Source organism: Caloenas nicobarica, chromosome 18 (assembly GCF_036013445.1).
Source record: "Caloenas nicobarica isolate bCalNic1 chromosome 18, bCalNic1.hap1, whole genome shotgun sequence".
Classification (NCBI taxonomy): domain Eukaryota; kingdom Metazoa; phylum Chordata; class Aves; order Columbiformes; family Columbidae; genus Caloenas; species Caloenas nicobarica.
Genome location: NC_088262.1, coordinates 5,797,310 through 5,809,555, shown reverse-complemented (window position 1 = coordinate 5,809,555; position 12,246 = coordinate 5,797,310). Strand labels below are relative to the sequence as shown.

Sequence of the window (12,246 nt, the reverse complement as noted above, 5' to 3'; positions counted from 1 at the left end):
ATACCATCTAGTTTTCCAAATAAGAGATCTGCTTAGAGCGCATGTTCCTGGATATTCATGTTCTGGGGAGCACTCGCTGTTGGGAGGGACTGCTCATACCAGCCGCTTTCTATCAAGACGCTGGTCTGAGGCCACAGCGGAGCAAAACATGCCACCAGAAAATGAGCAGGAGGAGGCAAATAAACCACAGGTAGGCAGAGGCCACCCCTGCCCCACGTGCTTGGCCATGCCGTCCTCCAGCAAGTGGCACAACCCTGTTCAACCACCTCCTGCTCCTCTTTTAGATGAAGTCAGGAGCTATTCCTGGGCAGGGCTGCCATGGAAAATGTCTCTCTGGAGCTGGTATCCGCCAGGGATAACGTCTCTCTCAAGCCAGTATCTAGCACAGGATAAGCTTCCTGCTGTTCGTGATACCCATCAGGCTCTCGGGGCTCTCACGACGTGCCGGGTGTTGCTGGTGCAGGGGACAGTCATACCCACCACAATATCTGCAAAGCAGAAGATGCACATCTATCCCTTGAAAGCCGTGAACCTTATCCCAAAGAGTTTAATAAAATATAAGGGCCTGGATCTGGTCACATCAATAGAAGCAGTATTATTCCCAGATCCAGAGAGGAAAGTACAAACGAAGAGAACCTAGATGTCGAAGAGACAAAAGCTGGCTGGGAGATCAATGCAGAAAAGCTCTGCGAAAGGTCTGGGGTTTAATGAGAGATGGGTAGGATGAGACTTGGCAAAGACAAGAGCTATTAGGAACAGCAGCAAAGAACATGAGATGCAGATAGCGAGAGGAGACAGAGAACAGCTGGAAGGGGAGGCTGGGAGGAAAGCAGGTAGAGGGCAATAAATTTTGGCTTGTGTGCAGCAGTGACACAGCTCCAGCTGCTGCAGGGCCTGGCCAAGCGCTGGGAAAAGCCCAACGGTTTTGAGGAAGCATGTGGAAAGCAAAGCTGCTCGGGCACAGCATGGTCGTGACGCTGAAGGACAGGGGTGTCCCCGCGGCGGGCACAGGGCTGCTCCCAGGCTCGGCGCTGGCCCAAGGCTCGGGGGCAGCTTCTCCGTTTTGGGGGTTTGGTTGGGTTTTTTGGAGAGGTGTTTTTTGTTTGTTTGTTTGATTTGGTTTGCTTTTTGGGGGGCTTTTTTCGGTTTTGATTTTTTTTTTTTTCTAAAGCAGAGCCCAGAGTGGTTCAGCAGGGGCTGTTCTAACTTCTGCCTGAAGCTCCCCGAGACCTCCAAGCATCTGCTGGGAACGACCCAGAGAGGGGACACTGAACCAAGCGTGTGCCAAGTGCCACCTCTGTGACAACGGGTCAGAGTCACCAAAGGTGCTGGTGAAGCTCCAGTGACCCACACCCGCTGAGGACGGGGTCTCCAGACCGGCCATGGTGCCACCGCACGGCAGGCAGGAGGGTGACAGGTTGTTCAAACCAACTTCGGCTCGGGAACACATGCCTGGTATTTTTGTCAGCGGTGTCTCTTGAAATAAATCATCAGCCGTTCTGGAGAACCGTGCCTGCATATTAGGACAATTATTGCTTTCTTCCAGCCTCGGCTGTGTAAAAATGTATTGCGTCTCTTTATGAGAAATTCTCATCTCCTTCTGTCAGTCATCTTGTCTCAGAGGGGAAAAAAGTTCCCAAGCCCTGTCATATCAGAAAATGAGAAAATTATCAATATCTAAAGTGTATGTGAAAAATACGAGCTCTTTCTCCATTTGGGAGAATGGATCTTGGTTGTAAAGTCTTATAAATGTTAGCAGCTTCTCAGACATTCAAAAATGTTAATGATCCCAAGGCACTAAAATAGCTTGCCTCAGAGTTTTCCATATTAAAGATACTGTCTTGCCCTCTGCAGCCATCTAGAAGACTCTGTCACAAATGAATGGTGCTATACATCGCCTTACGAATTCAGAAAGCAGAGTCAGGATTAGTATATTCATGCAGACACAACAGGCTCTGACGATTGCCTGCATATCTGGAGTTGGGATTGAGCTTTGGTGCCTGTGATCAGCTTAATAAATACTATCAGCTTCCTCCCACTGCGTGCAGGAGTAGAAAAAAAATCTGTCAGTAGTTGTAGCTTTGAGTAGGAACCCTTGAGTAAAGTAAATCTCTCTACTTCAGATTTCCGCTGGCCTCGTTATGCTGCTTTGGGGAGAGAGGAGGGACCGGGGAGGTGACAGCCCCACAGCTGAGGTGCACAGGGGTCCCTGCCACCCCAGGAATGACCTCCCCGTCACGGGGCTTTCTGAACCAGTCCTGGCATCCTCTTTCCCCGGAAAAGCAGCAGCTGACCCTGCCCGCTGCCCTTCCAGGGGGAAGGTGGGTGTTGGGGTACGTGGGCTCAGCCTCCTGTCCTCCGCTAGAGCCCTGCACAGATCCCCGCGCTGTCCGGGGGCTTGCGTTGTTGTTGCTTTCAAAACGCTTGATTTTGGGGGCAGGTCCCCACGGGAAACCTGCGAGCAGCCCCTTCCCTCCCTCGGGCTGTCCAGGCTCCAGCAGACCTCACCTCCTTTGCTTGCACACACCTCCTGTCCCACGGCTTCGGACTGGGACCCACAACCGTGCACCTCCAGGTGCCTCAGCACAGCCTGAAGCAGCTAGAGGTGCCACAAGACCAGAGGTCTGAATCACCTCCCCCGGCATGCAGAAGAGTGGTTTAATTCAGGTCTAAACCTCATTAACGCCACCGGGCATCACAGGTTTGGCACCTGTGACGTTGGCTGGCGTGAGGCATGAGCGGAGGAACGTGGAGGAACTTGCTGCTTCTACAGCGCTCCTGTGGTGGGACTCACAATTAGATTTGAATTTGTTCTGCTTTTTTCCTTTTCAAGTATCTGTCCATTGTGCCTTTATGAGCCATCAATTGTTTTATTTCCCCATCAGATTAGTTTGTTCCTCTCACTGTAGCTTTGGGCTTTTGCAGTTGAATAGGACCCAGGAGACCTGAGCATCAGGACTGAAGACGGAGTACAGCACAAAAAAGGCAGCTGATGCTCAGTAGACACCACAAACCACTTAAAATGTCTTTTGTTTGTTAGCTATTGTTCGGTTAAATATAGTACCTGTAGGTTGAACAATAGGCAGTGGCAGAGTACGTGCTTGCGGGCTGTTACCGAGCACCGACGTGAGGCTTTCACACCCCGGGCCAGAGGCAGAGTACAGCAAATTTGCCTGGAAAACCCTCGTAATGCCATTATTACCGGCCCATTAGCAGAGCGACTTAGGAGACTACGTAAATGATGTTTATTGCATTTCTGCGAGCCCACAGTGGGGAAGTTTATTTAAACAATTTCGTGCATGGAAAAGCGGAGCTCGGCAGGGCTTTGGGCTCCGGAGCCGCGGAACGGTGGATGGAGCTGTGGGACTGATGCTCCAGGAGAGGGCCAGGAGGTTATTTCTGGGATGCTTGAGCTGGAAGCCAGGGTTCCGATGCCCTGCTCACAGCTCGATCCTCCCCAACCTGTTGGGACCCCAGTCCCCTCCCAGCTGGACGTTGTGTTGTGCCTGCGCTGCCATTTGGCTGCAAATGGACAAGAAACGGGGCATTTCTAGATGTTTAAGCGAGTGAAACTTGAAACTTTGTGGTGGGACTCCAAAGGGACTTACTCTGCATGAATCAGTCCAGAGCTTTTTGGGATGCTCCAAGTGAATGAAATGTGATTTTTTAGGTTTTTTTTTTCATTGACTTCCTTAGTTCTGAAGCTGACTTGAGTTTCGTGATCTACTTAGCCTTCCTTTCCCAAACAAATAGAATGGCTTTGAAAATTGCCCATACTTTTACACACCCGACATCTGGATTTGGTAAAAATTCTGAAACTTCTAAAATGCTACTTGTGGTGTGGAGGAAGGGAGCGTGATATTTAGTAGATGGTCCTTGCCCTCGTTTTTGAGAAAAAAAAACCCCAAACCATCAACTCTGCTGCTGGCAATTGAAAAAGCAGTTAGGCTGAACTCTCTTTTAAGTGAACAAACACTTACGGATCTATTTATACCTGCCCTGAAGCAGACTACCGTAGGTGGAAATGCTGTAATTATTTCCTTTCCCTGCTTTCCACTGTCCTACAAAGATCTCCTGGAGCAGCTTGTTAACAAGTTACCGCTGTACATGGTGAAATTAAAACCAAGCCCATATTAAGAACCAAACGGATTTGACTAAAATTTACTAAAACTAGCTGGGACAAAGGTGAGACAAGCTTGAGGGCTGCTCAGAGACAGCTTTTGTTGCTTAGCCCCATCTGTCTAAGAAGGCTGAGAATTACAAATGATGAGCATGGCTGGCAGTTGAGGGGGGACAAGGACCTGATCAGGCGTGAGGGGGAGATGCAACAACATAATTTTTCCTGTGTTCCTTTTTCCATCAGTGCACGTTTTCAGTTTAATTCCCCTCTTCAAGAGTCCCTCTCCTTTGTTATCTTCCTACTTGGTTTCTTTCTCGGAGCAGATGATCTCCTCCACTCACCACCCAGGTTAACTCTAGTTTCAGTATTAAAGATCATTTCAGCTGCAAATAGCTTTTACTGAGTCCATGTTACAAGCCAGGAGTCACCAGATCGGATCTCCAGCTGCCTCTCAGACGGCGTGTTGGGGGTTTATCTGCGTTCTGGCACCCTCAGTCCCGTGGCAACAAGCCATTCTGCTTCAGCACAGTTCAGGAGGGTCATAGACTTGATTACAGTTGATTATGGACCAGGTGGGAGAAGCTGATGAAACAGGAAAAAAAAAAAATCATTAATATTCGGCAGGCAGCCTGTTCTGTAAAGGGATTTTAAATGTTCATGGGATTTTTTTTTTAAGTGCCCGTAGTTTTTTGGCACTCTATGTTGCTAGAGAGCATTAGGAAATGGTTAGTGGTAATATTTACTATTGCCTTCTGGGGTACAGAGTCCAAATCACTCAGTTATGAAAATAAGCCCTATACTGTTGAGAAGTATGAAATGTTGCCCTTCAGTTCCAAGAGAGAAGTAATGATGCTTCTGGAACACGAGGATGGATGTGCCACAAATCCCGCTGCCCTGAACTTCTGCCTCTCTTGCAGCACAAGGGAATGGCACCTGCAAACGGGGAACAGACGGCAGCAGCCTGAACGGCGTTAGATGCGCTCAGTATTTCAGTGACCCCCTAAATGTATAAGAGCATCTTTGCTTTGGGAAGATTATGCATATATGGCAGCCTGGGGGAGGGAAGGAGCAATGAATTGGCCTTGGGGAGAGCTAGAACGAGTTCCTAAGGAGAGAGCCCTGGTAGACATTTCAAAATCCTCATCACGCTTAAAAAGTAAATAGACTGTCTTGATAGCAGGAGTTGCAAAAAAGGTAGCAATTCAATGAAGTTTTACTGCAATATATTTTGGAAGATCTGCCAGATGGCTGGCAGCAAGACTTCTAAACTCTGACTTTTTTTCCGAGCCAGGCACATTATCATCCATCAGACAGTCACTTTGGACTGACATTGCAGAGCGTGGCTGTCTCCTCTGCGTTCGCCTTGCTCCTGTTTATTTCTAGCTGATTTATTTATATCTGGAACTGATACAAGTGGCACGATTTCTTTGTTTCATTAAAAGATTCCTTGATCTAAACTTTAAAAGATTTGTCTTCAGAGAGATCAAAGTCAACCAAGTGTATGTCTGGCATCTCTGAGTTTTTCTGATATTCCAGTCTTCAGGTAAATCTGGAAAAGACATTTTGTTGCAGAGTAGTAAGCTGTGGTGACTAGGTTAAAGTAGATCATTGAATTATTGGGTAGTAATACACACCTATTGCCCAGGCTTCTTCATTAGTGTTTCCTAAGAGGTGAAGCAATGTTGACAGAGCTCGCACTGTCAAACGCAAGTCAAGGTAAAAGCCAAGGCCAACTGCAAGTGTGGAAAATTACACCCCACTGCCCAGCAACTCACAGTCAAGCAAGTAAAATACGATTTGCACAGCTGAGCGGCGGCATTGTCAGGGTGCTGACCTGGGAGCCAAGCACTTCTCAGCCCCATCTGGCACGACCTGTTGCTGACTCCTGGGAAAACCGCGTACAGCCAGTTCTCTAAAAGAGGCTGTTAATTCTGGGTACCTCATTTATTAATTTTGGGGTGTGACTCTGCAGGTCCCCTGCTTTCTAGACCAGCGGTGGCAGCTGTGACCAGGATGGAGCTGCCTCATTCCTCCCTATTGCTGGGAGAACAGCGGAAGCTGTTTCTTCCCAGTTCAGCCCAATTATTCCAAGAATTAGCAGGTCTCAAGCACACGTTTCAAGCCTCGCTGCCTGTTACCTGCCACGGCCATCGAAAGGACAGGGTGTTTGTGGGCGATTCAAAGACGTAAAGCTGTATAGAATTGCTGAGTGTTGTTGTGGATGGTTGGAGTATGTCCTGGATATGAATCATCTTGCTCTTTCTGACCTACTGTCCTAATTGAGAGTCATTTATTCTTTAGATGCTCGTCACTGTCTGGGCTGTACCTTTTTGCATTGAAGCAGCAGCCTGGAGCTGTAGGTATTTGCCCCGCTCCCTCATTACGTGACGAATTAGAGGAGATTTAGTAAACTGTCATGCTGAATCACGGATCCTCCCCAAATGTGACCCCAAATCTCTGTCCCTGTGTTTTGCTGTTTTCCGTGGCTGGGTCAGGCCAGGACATGGCTTTCCCGTTGGCTATGTGAATTTTACTGCTGTGCACGTTCCAGTAAAATCAAAGCCCTTAGAAAAGGGATTCTGTGGAAGCTTTTTTCTGTCAGTGCCTTTACATTCATTAGTCCTAGGTTTGAGCATAAGCCTTGGGGCAGGATCAGCGCTGTTGCTCCTGTTTGATTACGCGGGTGCTACCGCTCCTTCAGAAACCTCCATCACCTCGCGGAGCAGCAACAAGAGATGCTTCCGCCTTGGTTCTCCAGCACTTTTAAGAAGTGTGCTCTCCCCCGACCATCTTGTATGTTCTTCTATTTATTAAAGGGTGGACTGATTGCCTGCTCTGAGACTCCCACGGTGACAGCCTGCCTGGTCACATCCCTTTGAAGAATTTCTATCTGAGGTCTTATCTCCACTGCAGAATGAGCTCAGGCTTTCAGCCCAGGGTCCCCTGCCTCGCCGCTCTGCCCACGCTCCTCCCAGCAGCCAAACTGTAAATGCAGCCACGCGACCCCCTGGTCACCGTAGATGAAGAGTTTAAATGCTTGAGCCCCTCGCACGACTTTTGCGATGCCGACGTCGGGCACGTTGCTCTGTGCCGCACATCCCCCGGTGCCTCCCTCGAGGCTTGTTCTTCCTTGTCATCCAGGCGGCCCCCCGATTCAGCCGAATCGGGGACATTAATACTTCCGCTGTCCCCGTTTGGATGTCACTTGGACTGGCTGGTGTCAAAACATTGAGTAAGAGCGATCCGGATAGGAATATTGAGCTTGAACGTCTGTTTTTTCTCCCCTTTGAAAACATACTTCTTGCGATATAAGTGAGATCGGTCAAATGTAGCCTGGGCTGGGAGTGACAAATGACCCCAACCCATCTGGGGAAGCCACGGATATGCTCATGTATTTTGCTGCTACCTTTGAAAGATTCAGTCTTTTAAACTCAGAATGTGTTGCTTTCTTCACCATTCAAGGTTCCTCTTTTCCTCTCATTATGCCTTTTAAATGTGCCTGTAATTTGCAAAGGGACATTGTTTGTGCAGATCAACTAGAAGAGATCAGATCCTTCACTCTGGCTGGATTCGAACCTGGCTCTAGATCAGCTCTGAATTTCACATTCACTCCTCCGTACCAAATTTATGGTGGTTTTTTACAATCAATTCTTGTTCTTTTATCTTGGGGGTCCATTTGTCTCTGGAAATACATTCCAACCGAGTTTCTCTTTACTCTGTGGAAGGGAGAGATGTTGATCCAACTTGGACGAGAACTTCTAGGTAACAGACAGGCAGTCTCCTGGTGTGAAGGACCAATTGCATTATTATCTCTTTGTAGTTGGAGATAAATGAGATTTATCCTCTTTGGGGCAAGGCAGGTATGATTTGTTACTAGATAATAAAAGTTAAAATGCCTGGTAAGGAGGGAAGTTGGGCAAGGGCTTCTGGAGGAGCGAAGCCTGACGTGCGTGATGAAGTTACTCTTCATTTCTGAGTTATTACCTAATATGAAACCAGTCCCACGTTTAAATGAAACAAATTTTAGCCTCTTCCCTACCCCATTTTCAACAGCTACTAATGCAATACTTCAGGAAGAAAGGGGATGTTCAGAGCTAGCTGGAAACTAAACCAAGTTCTGCCACTTCCATGACTGGCTCCACTCCCAGATCCTCCAGCTCAGGGCTGGCATCTTCTGCAAATCCCTGTGGGTGGGATTGCTGGTAAATAATTGCTGTTATCCCAACTATTTAGGTCATGGCCCTTCTTCCACTGATTCTTTTAACTACCTGAGTGACGGAGTCAGGACTGAGATTACCCAAAGGCACAAGTGCTGGTTTGTCTTAGTGCCATGGCCAGCTAAATTTAAGCTCTCTGCCCAGTATCTCTGGCTCAGTTCACCTCAGGTCTCTGGCATTGCTTCTTCAAATTGCCCTTCTTCCACTTCATTTAAAAAACTGAAAATTGCTCTGTTTCTAGTTGCACCTCCAAACGGAGCTTTGTGATATGAGACCATTTTCAAGAAAAAAAAAAAAAGGCATTTCCACTTACAATACTTGGGGCTGTGTTTGCCTGCTTGTGTTTGAAGGTGCTTTTATTAAAAGAGTCTGCTATGAACAGTGCCATGTATGTAAAACGAGGCAGCCTTGGATTTGACTGAAGTGAAATTGTGAGAATTTATGGAAAAGCATGTGGTGAGAAAACATTCGCAGCTATGTAGCCTTAGAAACTAAAGTGTTAGAGATGGAACTTGGAGAGCGGCTACGGATACAGAGAGCGGGGAGTTGGAATAATCACAAGGGAGGCGACTGCACCAGCCAGGATGAAAGATGAGAGTTTCAGCAGAAAATTGATCAAGATAACGAAGCAGGGGGAAGATGTCTTGTGACAGCAGCTGGATTCGTAGCATCTAGCCTCAAATGGGAGCACGAATCGTAAGTTTGCTTGGAGGGGAGAAAAATCAATCAGAAGATTTCACATCGGAGTGTGAGACTATAGAAAGCTCCAAGACTCCCTGGAACGCTGCACCATTTACTCTAATCGAAGGTGAGTCAGCACTCAATTATGTTCAGGCAATTTTATATTCAGTTTTCTACGCGTTGGCGACAAAGCAATTTAGATAATATGGTCATGCAGCAGAATCACCTTCTTCACAAAACTGAGTTACATTAGCTACAATAAAAAGTATGTCACTCTGAGTGCTCATTTTCCAGCATATAAGACAATCATCACGTGGGATCAAGAAGAAAACCTCTCCTTCCTTCCCATTGCCAAACCCCATGTGATTGTGCAACACGGCTGTTTTATCCCTTTTTCTGAAGTTGTTAGTTATGGCGACTCTTGAGAGTAGACAGATCCACCGCTGTGTGCAGATACGGTCTCGAGTCTTGCACGTTAATAATAGCGTATGAGATAATAGCTCCTGCTGGTTTGTGTATTCAAGGAAAAACATTCGGTTGTAATGAAGTGGGTTATATATATGCAGGTACTGGGTTATATATATGCAGGTATGTGGGGATTGCTGAGTGTGGCCATCACGTGGCAAACACCAGTGACCGGTGAAACAGCAGAATCTGTGTTCTCCCCCCGCCACTGCTTTATTGGCAGATAAAGTCCCAAGAGTCCCGGCCTGGGAGAGTTCAACGTGTGGCCCCAGGTTTACACAGCTTTTTGCCATCAGTTCGGGAAAGATATTATACTAATCCGACCCTTTGCTTAATCTTGTAAGGCACATATTATATTATTTTGGAGCAATTATGCCATTAGGAATCAGAAGTGGAGAGGAAATGTGTGATTTACTCTGCTTTGAATCATCGATTTAAACTGTATGATGGTTTCAATGCCAGTGACCGATTCAGTCTTCCATGAACTACTCCTTACATGAGCTGCTTAAAACCAGGATGCACAAACTGTGTTAAAATCCACTTTGTGTGTCTCAGGAGCAAACACACAGCTTGAATCTCCATTCCCCTCCATTATTCCTGTCGCCGTGACACAATGGACTTTAATAAGAGTTGAATGAGGGCCAGACCTGGAGCGCAGCAAACGCAGAGAAATTTCCATTGGCTTTTTTTTTTTTTTTCCGTGGATAATACCCTTAAAGATTCAGGGTCGTACCTTCAGCTGTCATAAACTGGCATCTTTCCATTTAACTCGCTCTTCGTGTCTGCACGCATACAGAGTCACCAGGCTTCTGCTCATCTGAAAAGAAGCACCCTCATTTTTTTTCATTAATACGAAGATAATTTTCAATGATCTTCCTCTCATGAGAACCACTTTCAGCCTGTATTCATCAAGACACTGACATTTGAACTCATTTTACTTTGAAGTCACCATCATTCAAATCGTCACAGCTTGAGAGCACAGTAGGTTAACCTGACGCTTCTCAAATTAATGCTCGCAGACCCAATACCTGTAACCTTTGCCTTTCCTAAATGGAATATTCTGTGTGTCATTTAGTAGCCACTAACTAAACTCTCAAAGTCCTGAGCAAGTACTGGGCTCTGCATAAAACAGTTACTGATAGGAACAGGATTGCAAAGAGGCATCAGAAACCCAGGCAAGGGCCACGTGCTCCAGAAAACCCAACTGTTTTTCACCCGAAAGCTTAAAATATGGATGGTTTCTCACTGAGCTGTATTGTTCTTGGTTGCTCTAAATCCTTAATCAACAACCAGGCGAGATCACCTAGGGATGTTAAAACTTCATTTTGTTGTGGATTTTATTGCAAAAATTGAGGCATCTTCCAATTGTTTCTTTATGATAAATTGACCATCTGGGAAACATCCTTCCTTCTTCATTCAAGACACGTGTCTACCTTGTTTTCCTGAAAGACTAGAAAACAGTTACAGGTTCATCTGCTCCTTCCTAAGTCAAAAAACCCCATTGCTGGGAGAGCCAAAGAGTGCAGATTCAGAGCTGTGGTTTTGAGGACATCATGGCTAGAAAGAAGAAGTAGTATTTGCTGGATCCTTGCCTAAATAAAGTTGAGTTTCCATTTATTTCAAAGGGAGCCCCTGGTCATCCTCAGATGATCTTTTTTTTTTTTTTTTTTTTTTTTTTCCCTGACTCAAGATAATCAGAATGTCAAAAAAATAGCAGAACTTCTGTGTTTATCGGGCATTTTTGGTAAACAAATATCTTCCATTGCTCCTTCTTTCAGTTAAGGAGACCGAATGAAAGTTATTTCCTCACATTCAGGGTTTTTTTCCCATTTAGTATCTCTTTTTTCTCATTCAGCATCTCTCAGGAAAAAGATTGAACAGTTTTCCTGGATTTCCCCTCTCATGAAAAAGATTTACCCGTCTTCCTGGCAAATGCTAAGTACACACACAACTCTTAAGTAAGTTCTTAATGAAACTTTTCAAGCTACCTTATCTATCATAAATTGAGAGGGCAAAAGATCAGACCTTTATCTTCAATTTTTTTTTTTTTTTAATCGCCATAAAATAATTAAGGTGAGTGATCCTTACAGTTTAAAAAGCAGCTTTGTGACTCTTTAAAACTGTTTGTGAATCCTCATAATTTTATCTATTAGCACATACTGCGGAACTGACATTAAACTGGCAGAATCCCAGCGCAAAGGTGAACTCGAGGGAAAAATTATATTGGATTTTAATAAAACTTTCCTCAAAGGTCAACCTCTCTAAGGTATAAAGTCAATCTTTCTTCCTTCTTACTTCTTCGGCCCATTTATTCATAGCTATAGAAAATTCTGATACTCATAAAATATTTCCCGTTTTCTTCCTCCTCACTCCCCTTATTACAGTATCTGTCCACCTGTTACCCTTATTTTTCTCAGCATTTTTATTTAGCTTCCTTACTCCTCATTTCACTCTTTTTGCCTGCCCTTCTCGGGATCTGTACCCCATTCTCAAAATGTCACTTATCAGGCTCCTCTTCAAGAACAGATCCTGCCTCATATCAGCTTCACAACAAAAAACATCTTTTCACCTTTTTCAAGGTGGCGGAAACTTTGGGAAGTGCAAAGCTTTGGTGCAAAACCTTTATTAAAGTGTGTCAGGTTTCTCCTGGTTTTATTTTTCCATCTTATCCAGCAGCTGCCTTCCATGTCTTGCTCAGGACTCGGGTAATTTTTGCCATCAAAACGTTACATACAAGATAATTTTGTGGTTCCCATCTAAAAA

At 45.6% G+C, this 12,246-nt stretch overlaps 1 long non-coding RNA gene across 3 annotated transcripts in view; it reads left to right on the top strand.

Annotated features, from left to right (window-relative positions):
• Positions 1 to 2,024, top strand: part of LOC135996009 (uncharacterized) — a 39,035-nt gene extending 37,011 nt beyond the window's left edge. For 2 of the 3 annotated variants that reach the window (XR_010607229.1, XR_010607227.1), the window contains one exon: positions 1,172 to 2,024. This is a non-coding gene — a long non-coding RNA (uncharacterized LOC135996009). The remainder of the gene's footprint in view (positions 1 to 1,171) is intronic. The other variant, XR_010607228.1, reaches the window with a different exon arrangement.
• Positions 2,025 to 12,246: the final 10,222 nt, after the last annotated feature.